The sequence below is a fragment of the Symphalangus syndactylus genome, chromosome 12 (genome assembly GCF_028878055.3).
Source record: "Symphalangus syndactylus isolate Jambi chromosome 12, NHGRI_mSymSyn1-v2.1_pri, whole genome shotgun sequence".
NCBI classification, from domain to species: domain Eukaryota; kingdom Metazoa; phylum Chordata; class Mammalia; order Primates; family Hylobatidae; genus Symphalangus; species Symphalangus syndactylus.
In genome coordinates this window covers 97,748,813-97,758,137 of record NC_072441.2, presented here as the reverse complement: position 1 = coordinate 97,758,137, position 9,325 = coordinate 97,748,813, and positions in this window count along the sequence as shown.

Sequence of the window (9,325 nt, the reverse complement as noted above, 5' to 3'; positions counted from 1 at the left end):
TCAAGAGCTGAATTCTTATGAGAGAATAGAGCCCTATCAGAAGCTAGCTGGAAATACCTCCTTGTCCCACGGCCAATACAGATTTCATACAAATTTGCATACATTATGAGAATAATTTTTCGGTAATGATTACGCTTTTCTTTCTCAAAGACATCTCAGATTCTGTATTATAGCAAGAGCTGTTGCAAAAGATTCTCCGTGTAGTACACTGTAAATCTTGTGTGTGCAAGTCACATTCATGTGGTTTAGGGTACATCCCCTGGAGTTGTACAGTGCACACATGCACAGACACACATGGCAACCCTGATCGAAAATGTTTATTCGACTAACACATCAGGGCCAAGGAACCCAAATGGACACTACTCCTTGTAATTATGATGTATATAGATTTAAAAATAAAGTTCTACATTCAAGCTCTAGGATTCCTATAAGATCTTAGGAGTTGCATAATAGTAATCACATAAATAAAGATTCATAATATAAATTTCTCCAAAAACCTTAGTCTTAACCTCCCTGAGACTTACTTCCTATGCCCATAAAACAAGAATGAAATTTGCCTTGCTTACCCCACAGGGTTATTGTGATGGTACCTTAAGTATGAAACTGCTGTGTGAACTGAATGTGAAACACGGACTTTTTTTTTTTTTTCCTCACTCAAATCTTACCTTTCACGCTTTCGTGGTGTAAGATTCTGGTTCTTATCCTAAGGCTGGAAGAGACGGAGCTCTGAGTCCTTATCCTGAGATTAGAAGCCAGGAAGTCTTTCACTTGTGTTCCAATAGGAATTAAGCCCTCAGATTTTCACCACACAGGGTCAGCTCTGCCCCCTGCACTTCTGCTTGGGGGAGGTGGAAGGGCCTGAGACAGGGAGTCAGAGGCATCAGTGGGAACCCTGCCTCTGTCTCTGTGATGTGACCCTGGCCAGTTGTTACTCTCTCTGAACTTCAGATTTATTTATGGAATGGGGATCCCATTATCTTCATCACATGATTGTGCTCCACTTTTTATGAAATAACTCCTCCCATCCTTTACTCAGAGTACCAAGTTCATGAAATTGACAGAGTCCCAGGAACACAGAATTATTCATTCCTTCTGATTTGCTCACCCAAGATCAATGTGCCTGGGCTGTATGATTGTAGTTTCCTATAGAAATAGTTCACCAAATTAAAATCTAATTTTTAAAAAATTAGCTGGGCATGGTAGCACATACCTGTAGTCCTAGCTAGTCAGGAAGCTGAGGCAGAAGGATTGCTTGAGCTCTAATGATTTAATGAGAATAGAAAGAAGCAAGAAAGAGGCTTCTTGTCCAAATTGCACTGTGGAAAATGAATAAATGTATTCTTTAGACATCTATATTTTTCTCCTTAAACTTCTTCCTATCTGCCAGTTGACTTCTCTCTACAGTTCTTTCTCCAGAGTTCTTTGCATTGCCCTCTTTCAACTTCAGCAATTTGATTTTTCCCTTCTGTTCAAATGTCCTATTATGGACATTTTGTGGAAAGAAAACCTGCCATCACCATAACAGCCTACTCACCATTTATGACAAAGGACAGGGAAATTATTAGGAGAAATAACGAGATCTTTACTTCCCTTTGGCCTTTGTGGCCTTGTCTGATCCAGTGGGCACCAACATTTTATGAGATACATACAGCCTTCCCTGCGAGACTCTGGAAGGGTTTTAGTTAGAAGTAATATAATAATTCTCATGCGTGTCGGTGTGAAGAGACAACCAAACAGGCTTTGTGTGAGCAATAAAGCTTTTTAGTCACCTGGGTGCAGGTGGGCTGTGTCCAAAAAGAGAGTCAGTGAAGGGAGATGGGGCAGGGCTCTTTTATAGGATTTGGGTGGGTAGTGGAAAATTACAGTCAAAGGGGGTTTTTCACTTGTGGCTAGGGGCGGGGGTCACAAGGTGCTCAGTGGGGGAGCTTCTGAGCCAGGAGAAGGAATTTCACAAGGTTGATCACTCAGTCAAGGTGGGGCAGGAACAAATCACAATGGTGGAATGTCATCAGTTAAGGCAGGAACCAGCCATTTTCACTTCTTTTGTGATACTTCACTTGCTTCAGGCCATGTGGATGTATACATGCAGGCTGGGGCTCAGAGGCCTGACATTCCTGTCTTCTTATATTAATAAGAAAAATAAAACGAAATAGTGGTAAAGTATTGGGGCAGTGAAAATTTTTGGGGGTGGTGTGGAGAGATAATGGGCTATGTTTCTCAGGGCTGCTTCAAGCAGGATTAGGGGTGGTGTGGGAACCTAGAGTGGGAGAGATTAAGCTGAAGGAAGATTTTGTGGTAAGGGGTGATATTATGGGGTTGTTAGAAGAAACTGTAGCAGAACAAGCCACAGACAAAACCCCTCAGACACCAAGTTAAAGAAGGAAGGCCCTTATTCGGCTGGGAGCATTGGCAAGACTCATGTCTCAAAAACCGAGCTCCCCAAGTGAACAATTCCTGTTCCTCTTAAGGGCTTACAACTCTAAGGCGGTCTGTGTGAGAGGGTCGTGACTGACTGAGCAAGCAGGGGGAGCAAGCAGGGGGTACCTGACTGGGGGCTGCGTGTACTCGTAATTAGAATGGACAGAACAGGACAGGGATTTTCACAGTGCTTTTCCATACAATGTCTGTAATCTATAGATAACATAACTGATTAGGTCAGGGGTTGATCTTAACTACCAGGCCCAGGGTGTGGCACCGGGCTGTCTGCCTGTGGATTTCATTTCTGCCTTTTAGTTTTTACTTCTTCTTTCTTTGGAGGCAGAAATTGGGCATAAGACAATATGAGGGGTGGTCTCCTCCCTTAAAACATTTGTCATATAGAATGATTGGTGATGGCCTGGATACGGTTTTGTATGAATTGAGAAACTAAATGGAAGACACAAGATCTGCATAAGAGAAGGAGAAAAACAGGTATTAAAGGATTAAGAATTGGGAGAACCCACGACATCTAATTAGAGAGTGCCCAAGGGGGTTCAGCATAATTACTTGCTTGGTTGGCAAGGCTTTTGGCTCTATCCTTGAGTTTTTTTTATGTTGTCATATACCAGGCCAGATTGATTTAGGTAAAAACAACACTCTTCATTTAAAAATATACAGAGTCCCCTTTTTCAGCAGTGAGTAAATTGAGGCCTCAGCGATTTTGGAGGAAAGAGAAATTGTAAAGCCAGCAATTGTTTGTTAAAGAAGGATTAGAAACGTCTAGGAGAGAGTGAGTGAGATTGATAGTGTGGTGGAGATAGCTGGGGAGAGGTAGAGGGGGGCATAAGAATGGGAACGAGAGTAAGAGTGAATATAAAAGTAAAGAAAAGGGCTTCATTAGAGTGAAAGTACTGGAGTGTACCTTGTCACTGAATATCTTCTATCTACCTTAAGAGAGATTTAAGGGTGGCTGTTTGAGGTAAAAACCAGGAGATATCAGTTATGATGGTTTGGAGGAAAAGTATAAATCAGCACTGTAAAAAAGGGCAGGGCATTTACAAGTAGTTGAGAATGGTGAATAGGAGAATGAATAGACAGAAGATTGTAGGGATGACAAGTTTTTGGGGCACAGTTCAAGTTGGGCTGGTGTCTGGAATGAGACTGGGGCATAATAAAAAGGAGCGTTCATACAGAAGCTTAAATGGGCTGTACCTTGTAGCATTTCGAGGACAGGCCCGAATTCTGAGAATGGCAAGTGGTAAAAGTACTGTCCAGTCCTTTTTAAGTTGGAGGCTGAGCTTAGTGAGGTGTGATTTTAAAAGACCATTAGTCCGTTCTACCTTTCCTAAAGATTGAGGACGGTAAGGGGTATGAAGGTTCCACTGAATACCAAGAGCCTGAGAAACTGCTTGCGTGCTTTGACTAGTAAAGGCTGGTCCATTATCAGACTGTATAGAGGTGGGAAGGCCAAACCGAGGAATTATGTCTGCCAGAAGGGAAGAAATGACCGTGGTGGCCTTCTCAGGCCCTGTGGGAAAGGCTTCTACCCATCCAGTGAAAGTATCTACCCAGACCAAGAGGTATTTTAGTCTCCTGATTTGGGGCATGTGAGTAAAGTCAATTCGCCAGTCCTGGGCAGGGGCAAATTCCCAAGCTTGATGTATAGGGAAGGGAGGGGGCCTGAACAATCCCTGAGGAGTAGTAGAATAGCAGATGGAACACTGAGAAGTGATTTCCTTGAGGATAGATTTCCATGATGGAAAGGAAATGAGAGGTTCTAAGAAGCGGGCTAGTGGCTTGTAACCTACATGGAAGAGGTTATAAAATGACAACAGAATAGAATGGGCCTGTAAGGCTGGAAGGAGATATTTTCCTTGGTCCAAGAGCCATTTTCCTTGTGTGGGAAGAGATTGATAGGTGGAAATTTCAGTGGGAGAGTAGGTGAGAGTGACCAATGAGAAGGAGAAAAACTGGCCATGAGGTACAGAAGTAGGAACTCTAGCTACTTTTTTAGCTACCTTATCAGCATAAGCGTTGCCCTGAGTGATGGGATCTGATGCCTTTTGATGGCTCTTGCAGTGAATAACTCCAGCTTCCTTTGGAAGAAAGCGGCCTTGAGAAGAGTTTTTATTAAAGAGGCATTAATGATGGAGGACCTTTGGTAGTGAGGAAACATTTTTCTGACCATATAACAGCATAGTGGTGCAGGATATGGAAGGCATGTTTAGAGTCAGTATAAATATCGACAAGTAGTCGCTTCGCAAGAGTGAGGGCTCCAGTTAAGGCAATGAGTTCGGCTTGCTGAGAGGTAGTGGAGGGAGACAGAGCATTAGTCTCAGTGATAGATATGGAAGATACTATAGCATAGGCTGCCTTTGTTGGTGAGTGGCGATTAGGCCTGGTGGAACTGCCATCAATAAACCAAGTATGATCAGGGTGAGGAACAGGAAAGAAGAAAATATGGGGAAATGGCATGAATGTCAGGTGGATTAGAGAGATACAGTCCTGGGGGTCAGGTGTAGTATCCGGAATAATGTGGGAGGCCAGCCTAAAACAGTAAGGTCAAGTTGTTTGGACAGAAAGGCTACAGGGTGTGGTCCTGGCTCTTGTGTAAAAATTTTGACTGCATAGCCCTGTACTTTGTCTGTGTGTAATGAAAAGGATTGGGATGAGTTAGGGAGAGCTACTGTGGGAGCAGCTTCTAGGACTGTTTTTTAAGGAATGGAAAGGGAAATGGGGAAAGGACTTAGGATTTATGGGGTCAGCTAGGTTTCCTTTTGTGCATTTATATAATGGTTTAGTCAGGGTGGTAAAACTAGGTATTCAAAGGTGGAAGTAACTAAACATGCCCAGAAAGGAAAGGAGTTATTGTTTTCTAGAAGGGGTTGGGGTTTGGGAGATTAGCTGGACATGATCAGCAGGGAGAGCACGTGTGTTTTCATGAAGAATTATGCCAAGATAGGTAATGGATGAGGAAGAAATTTGGGTTGACTGAAGTAATGGGGGCTGTCCATGAAGCCTTGTGGTAGTACAGCCCAGGTAAGTTGCTGAGGCTGATGGGTGTCAGGGTCAGTCCAAGTCCAAGTGAAAGTGAAGAGAGGCTGGGATGAAGGGTGCAAACGAATAGTAAAGAAAGCATGTTTTGAGATCCAGAATGGAATAAGGGTTATGGAGGGGTTTTGGAGGGAGGTACTGAGGATAGGAGAGTATATGGGTTTGGCACCACGGCGTGGATAGGCAAGACAATTTGGTTGATAAGGCACAGATCCTGAACTAATCTGTAAGAGTTGTCCAGTTTTTGGACAGGTAAAATGGGGGAATTGTAAGGAGAGTTTATAGGCTTTAAAAGGACATGCTGTAACAGGCAAGTGATAACAGGCTTTAATCCCTTTAAAGCCTGTTGTGGGATGGGATACTGCCATTGAGCCAGGTAAGGGTGATTAGGTTTTAATGGGATAGTAATGGGGGTGTGATCGGTTGCCAGGGAAGGAGTAGAGGTGTCCCATACCTGTGGGTTAAGGTAGGGGGATATGAGAGAAAGAGGCAAAGGAGGCTTTGGGTTGGGAAGAAGGGCAGCAGTGAGATGTGGCTGTAGTCCAGGAATAGTCAGGGAAGCAAATAATTTGGTTAAAATGTTTCAGCCTAATAAGGGAACTGGGCAGGTGGGGATAACTAAAAAGAACTGTATAAAAGAATATTGTTTAAATTGGCACCAGAGTTGGGGAGTTTTAAGGGGTTTAGAAGCCTGGCCATCAATACCCACAACAGTTATGGAGACAAGGCAAACAGGCCCTTGAAGAGAAGTAATGTGGAGTGGGTAGCCTCTGCATTGATTAAGAAGGGGATGGACTTACCCTCCACTGTAAGAGTTACTGAAAACATCTGTGATGGTCCAGGAGGCTTCTGAGGCGATCAGGCAGCATCAGTCTTCAGCCACTAAGCCGAGAAGATCTGGGAAGGAGTCAGTCAGAGAGCCTTGGGCCAGACTTCCAGGGGCTTTGGGAGTGGCTGCCGGGCAAATTGGACAGCCCGATTTCCACTGGGGTCCCACAGAGATGGAACATGGCTTAGGAAGAATCCCAGGCTGAGGGCATTCCTTGGTCCAGTGACCATATTTCTGGTACTTGAAGCAAGATCCTGATGCAGGAGGTCCTGTAGGCATGCTTGACCACTGAGGCTTAGGCATTTTGAAGTTCTTGTGTGCTGGAGATGTGGCTGGGGTTTCTCTCACAGTGGAGAAAAGGAATTGCAACTCAGAAATATGTTGCTACTTGGTTGCCTCTACTCTATTATTGTACACCTTGAAAGCAAGGTTAATTAAATCCTGTTGTGGGGTTTGAGGGCCGGAGTCTAATTTTGGAGCTTTTTCTAATGTTGGGAGCGGATTGGGTAATAAAACGCATATTGAGAATAAGACGGCCTTCTGGCCCCTCTGGGTCCAAGGCTGTAAAATGTCTAAGGGTTGCTGCCAAATGAGCCATGGACTGGGCTAGGTTTTCATATTTGATGACAAAAAGCCTAAACACTAACTAAGTTGGGAGAGGTTAGATAAAGAAAAAGGAGCATTAACCTTGACTATGCCTTTAGCTCCAGCCACCTCTTTAAGAGGAAATTGTTGGGCAGGTGGGGGAGGGCTAGTCACGGAACGAAACTGTAAGCTGGACCAGGTGTGAGGAGGGGAGGTGACAGAAGGATTATAGAGTGGAGGAGTGGATGCTGAGGAAGAATTGGAGCCTGATTCAGCCTGGCAGGGAGCGACCTGAGAAGGAGCAGTCTGGGGAGGAGGGGAGAGGTCAGATGGGTCAGTAGAAAAGGAAGATTGGAAAGACTCAGTGACACTTGGGGTTGGGACTGAGGGGACAGGTGGGAGGGAAAGAAGGAGGATTTGGGATGAGTTGCATTGGGAACAGAGACTAGGGAGGGACCGATGTGTAAAAGAATGCCTGGACGTCAGGCACCTCAGACCATTTGCCCATTTTACGACAAGAATTATTTAGATCTTGTGGGATGGAGAAATTGAAAGTGCCATTTTCAGGCTATTTGGAACCATTGTTGAGTTTGTATTGGGGTCAAGCGGTATTGCAGAAGAAAATAAGGCATTTAGGTTTTAGGTCAGGTGTGAGTTGAAGAGGTTTTAAGTTCCTGAGAACACAGGCTAAGGGAGAAAAGGGAGGAATGGAAGGTGGAAGGTGGCCCATGGTGAAGGAGGCAAGCCCAGAGAAGAGAGGGTGGAGACAAGGAGAGAAGGGGTGTGTGGGGGGATACTTGCCCCCCAGGAGAGGTGGTGCTTGCCACCAAGGCAAAGTGGTACTTGCCACTAAGGTGAAGGATCCAGGCAGGTGTCCCCGTGGTGATCAGACACCTCTGAAACGTGGGTGAATAATCAGGCAGGCATCCCTGCAGTGATTAAACACCAAGGGAAGACTGTCTTCCTGAGTCCGTGACTGGTGCTGGAGTTTTGGGTTCACAGATAAAACACATTTCCTCTGTCTCTACCAGAAAAGGAAAGGAACTGAAATTAAGGGAAGGGAGAGACTGAAGGGTGGTGCCAAGACTGAAGGGTGGTGCCAAGATTGAAGGGAGAAAGATGTTGAGGGATAGTGAGAGAGGTTGGAGAAGAGAGTAAAAAGAGGCCGCTTACCCAATTCAAAATTGGTGAGATATTCCTTGGGCTGGTTGGTCTGAGGACCAGAGGTCATAGGTGGATCTTTCTCATGGAGCAAAGAGCAGGAGGACAGGAGATTGATCTCCCAAGGGAGGTTCCCCAATCTGAGTTACGGCACCAAATGTCACATGGTCTGTGTGAAGAGACCACCAAACAGGCTTTGTGTGAGCAATAAAGCTTTTTAATCACCTAGGTGCAGGCAGGCTGAGTCCGAAAAGAGAGTCAGCGAGGGGAGATGGGGTGAGGCTGTTTTATAGGATTTGGGTGGGTAGTGGAAAATTACAGTCAAAGGGGGTTTTTCACTTGTGGGCAGGGGCGGGGGTCACAAGGTGCTCAGTGGGGGAGCTTCTGAGCCAGGGGAAGGAATTTCACAAGGCTAACCGCTCAGTCAAGGTGGGGCAGGAACAAATCACAATGGTGGAATGTCATCAGTTAAGGCAGGAACTGGCCATTTTCGCTTCTTTTGTGATTCTTCACTTGCTTCAGGCCATCTGGGTGTATACATGCAGGCTTGGGCTCAGAGGCCTGACAATAATATTTACTTGACATCTTGGTTTGAAGCTTGATCTGGTAGTGGTGTTTCCAATACCAATTGTTTTAATACTGGTAGTAACCATAATGATGATAATAGTAAGTAATGTGCTTTCTTTTAAAAGTTTTTAAATCTTGGTTGAGCGCTGTGGCTCATGCCTGTAACTCCAACAATTAGAGAGGTAAAAGGCAGGAGGATTGCTTGAAATCAGAAGTTTGAGACCAGCCTGGGCAATACAACAAGACCCCATCCCTAATTATTTTTTTAAAATTAGCTGGGCAGGGTAGCATATGCCTGTAGTCCTAGCTACTCAGGGAGCTGAGGCAGGAGGATTGCATGAACTCAGGACTTTGAGGCTGCAGTGAGCTATGATTGCACCCCTGCACTGCAGTCTGGATGACAGAATAAGAAGCTATCTCTAATAATAATAATAATAATAAGAATAAGAATAAAGTTTGTTAGGTTAAACTTATCTTGGCATCCAGTTATCTTAGTGGGCACCAAAATCCCTTTTTAGGAGTAAGCTACCTTTTTTTGATAAGCCTCTAATATAGCAGGTGTGACCCTACAGATGTAGTGTTGGCAGGAACTCAAACAATAGTAATACGTAATTAAGGCACTCTGTGTAAGAAAACTTAGAGGAGTTAATTTTCTTTGTTCCTGTGAGCACATGAGAAGAAAAAAAAAGAGAAGGTAATGAAAGTAGAGAG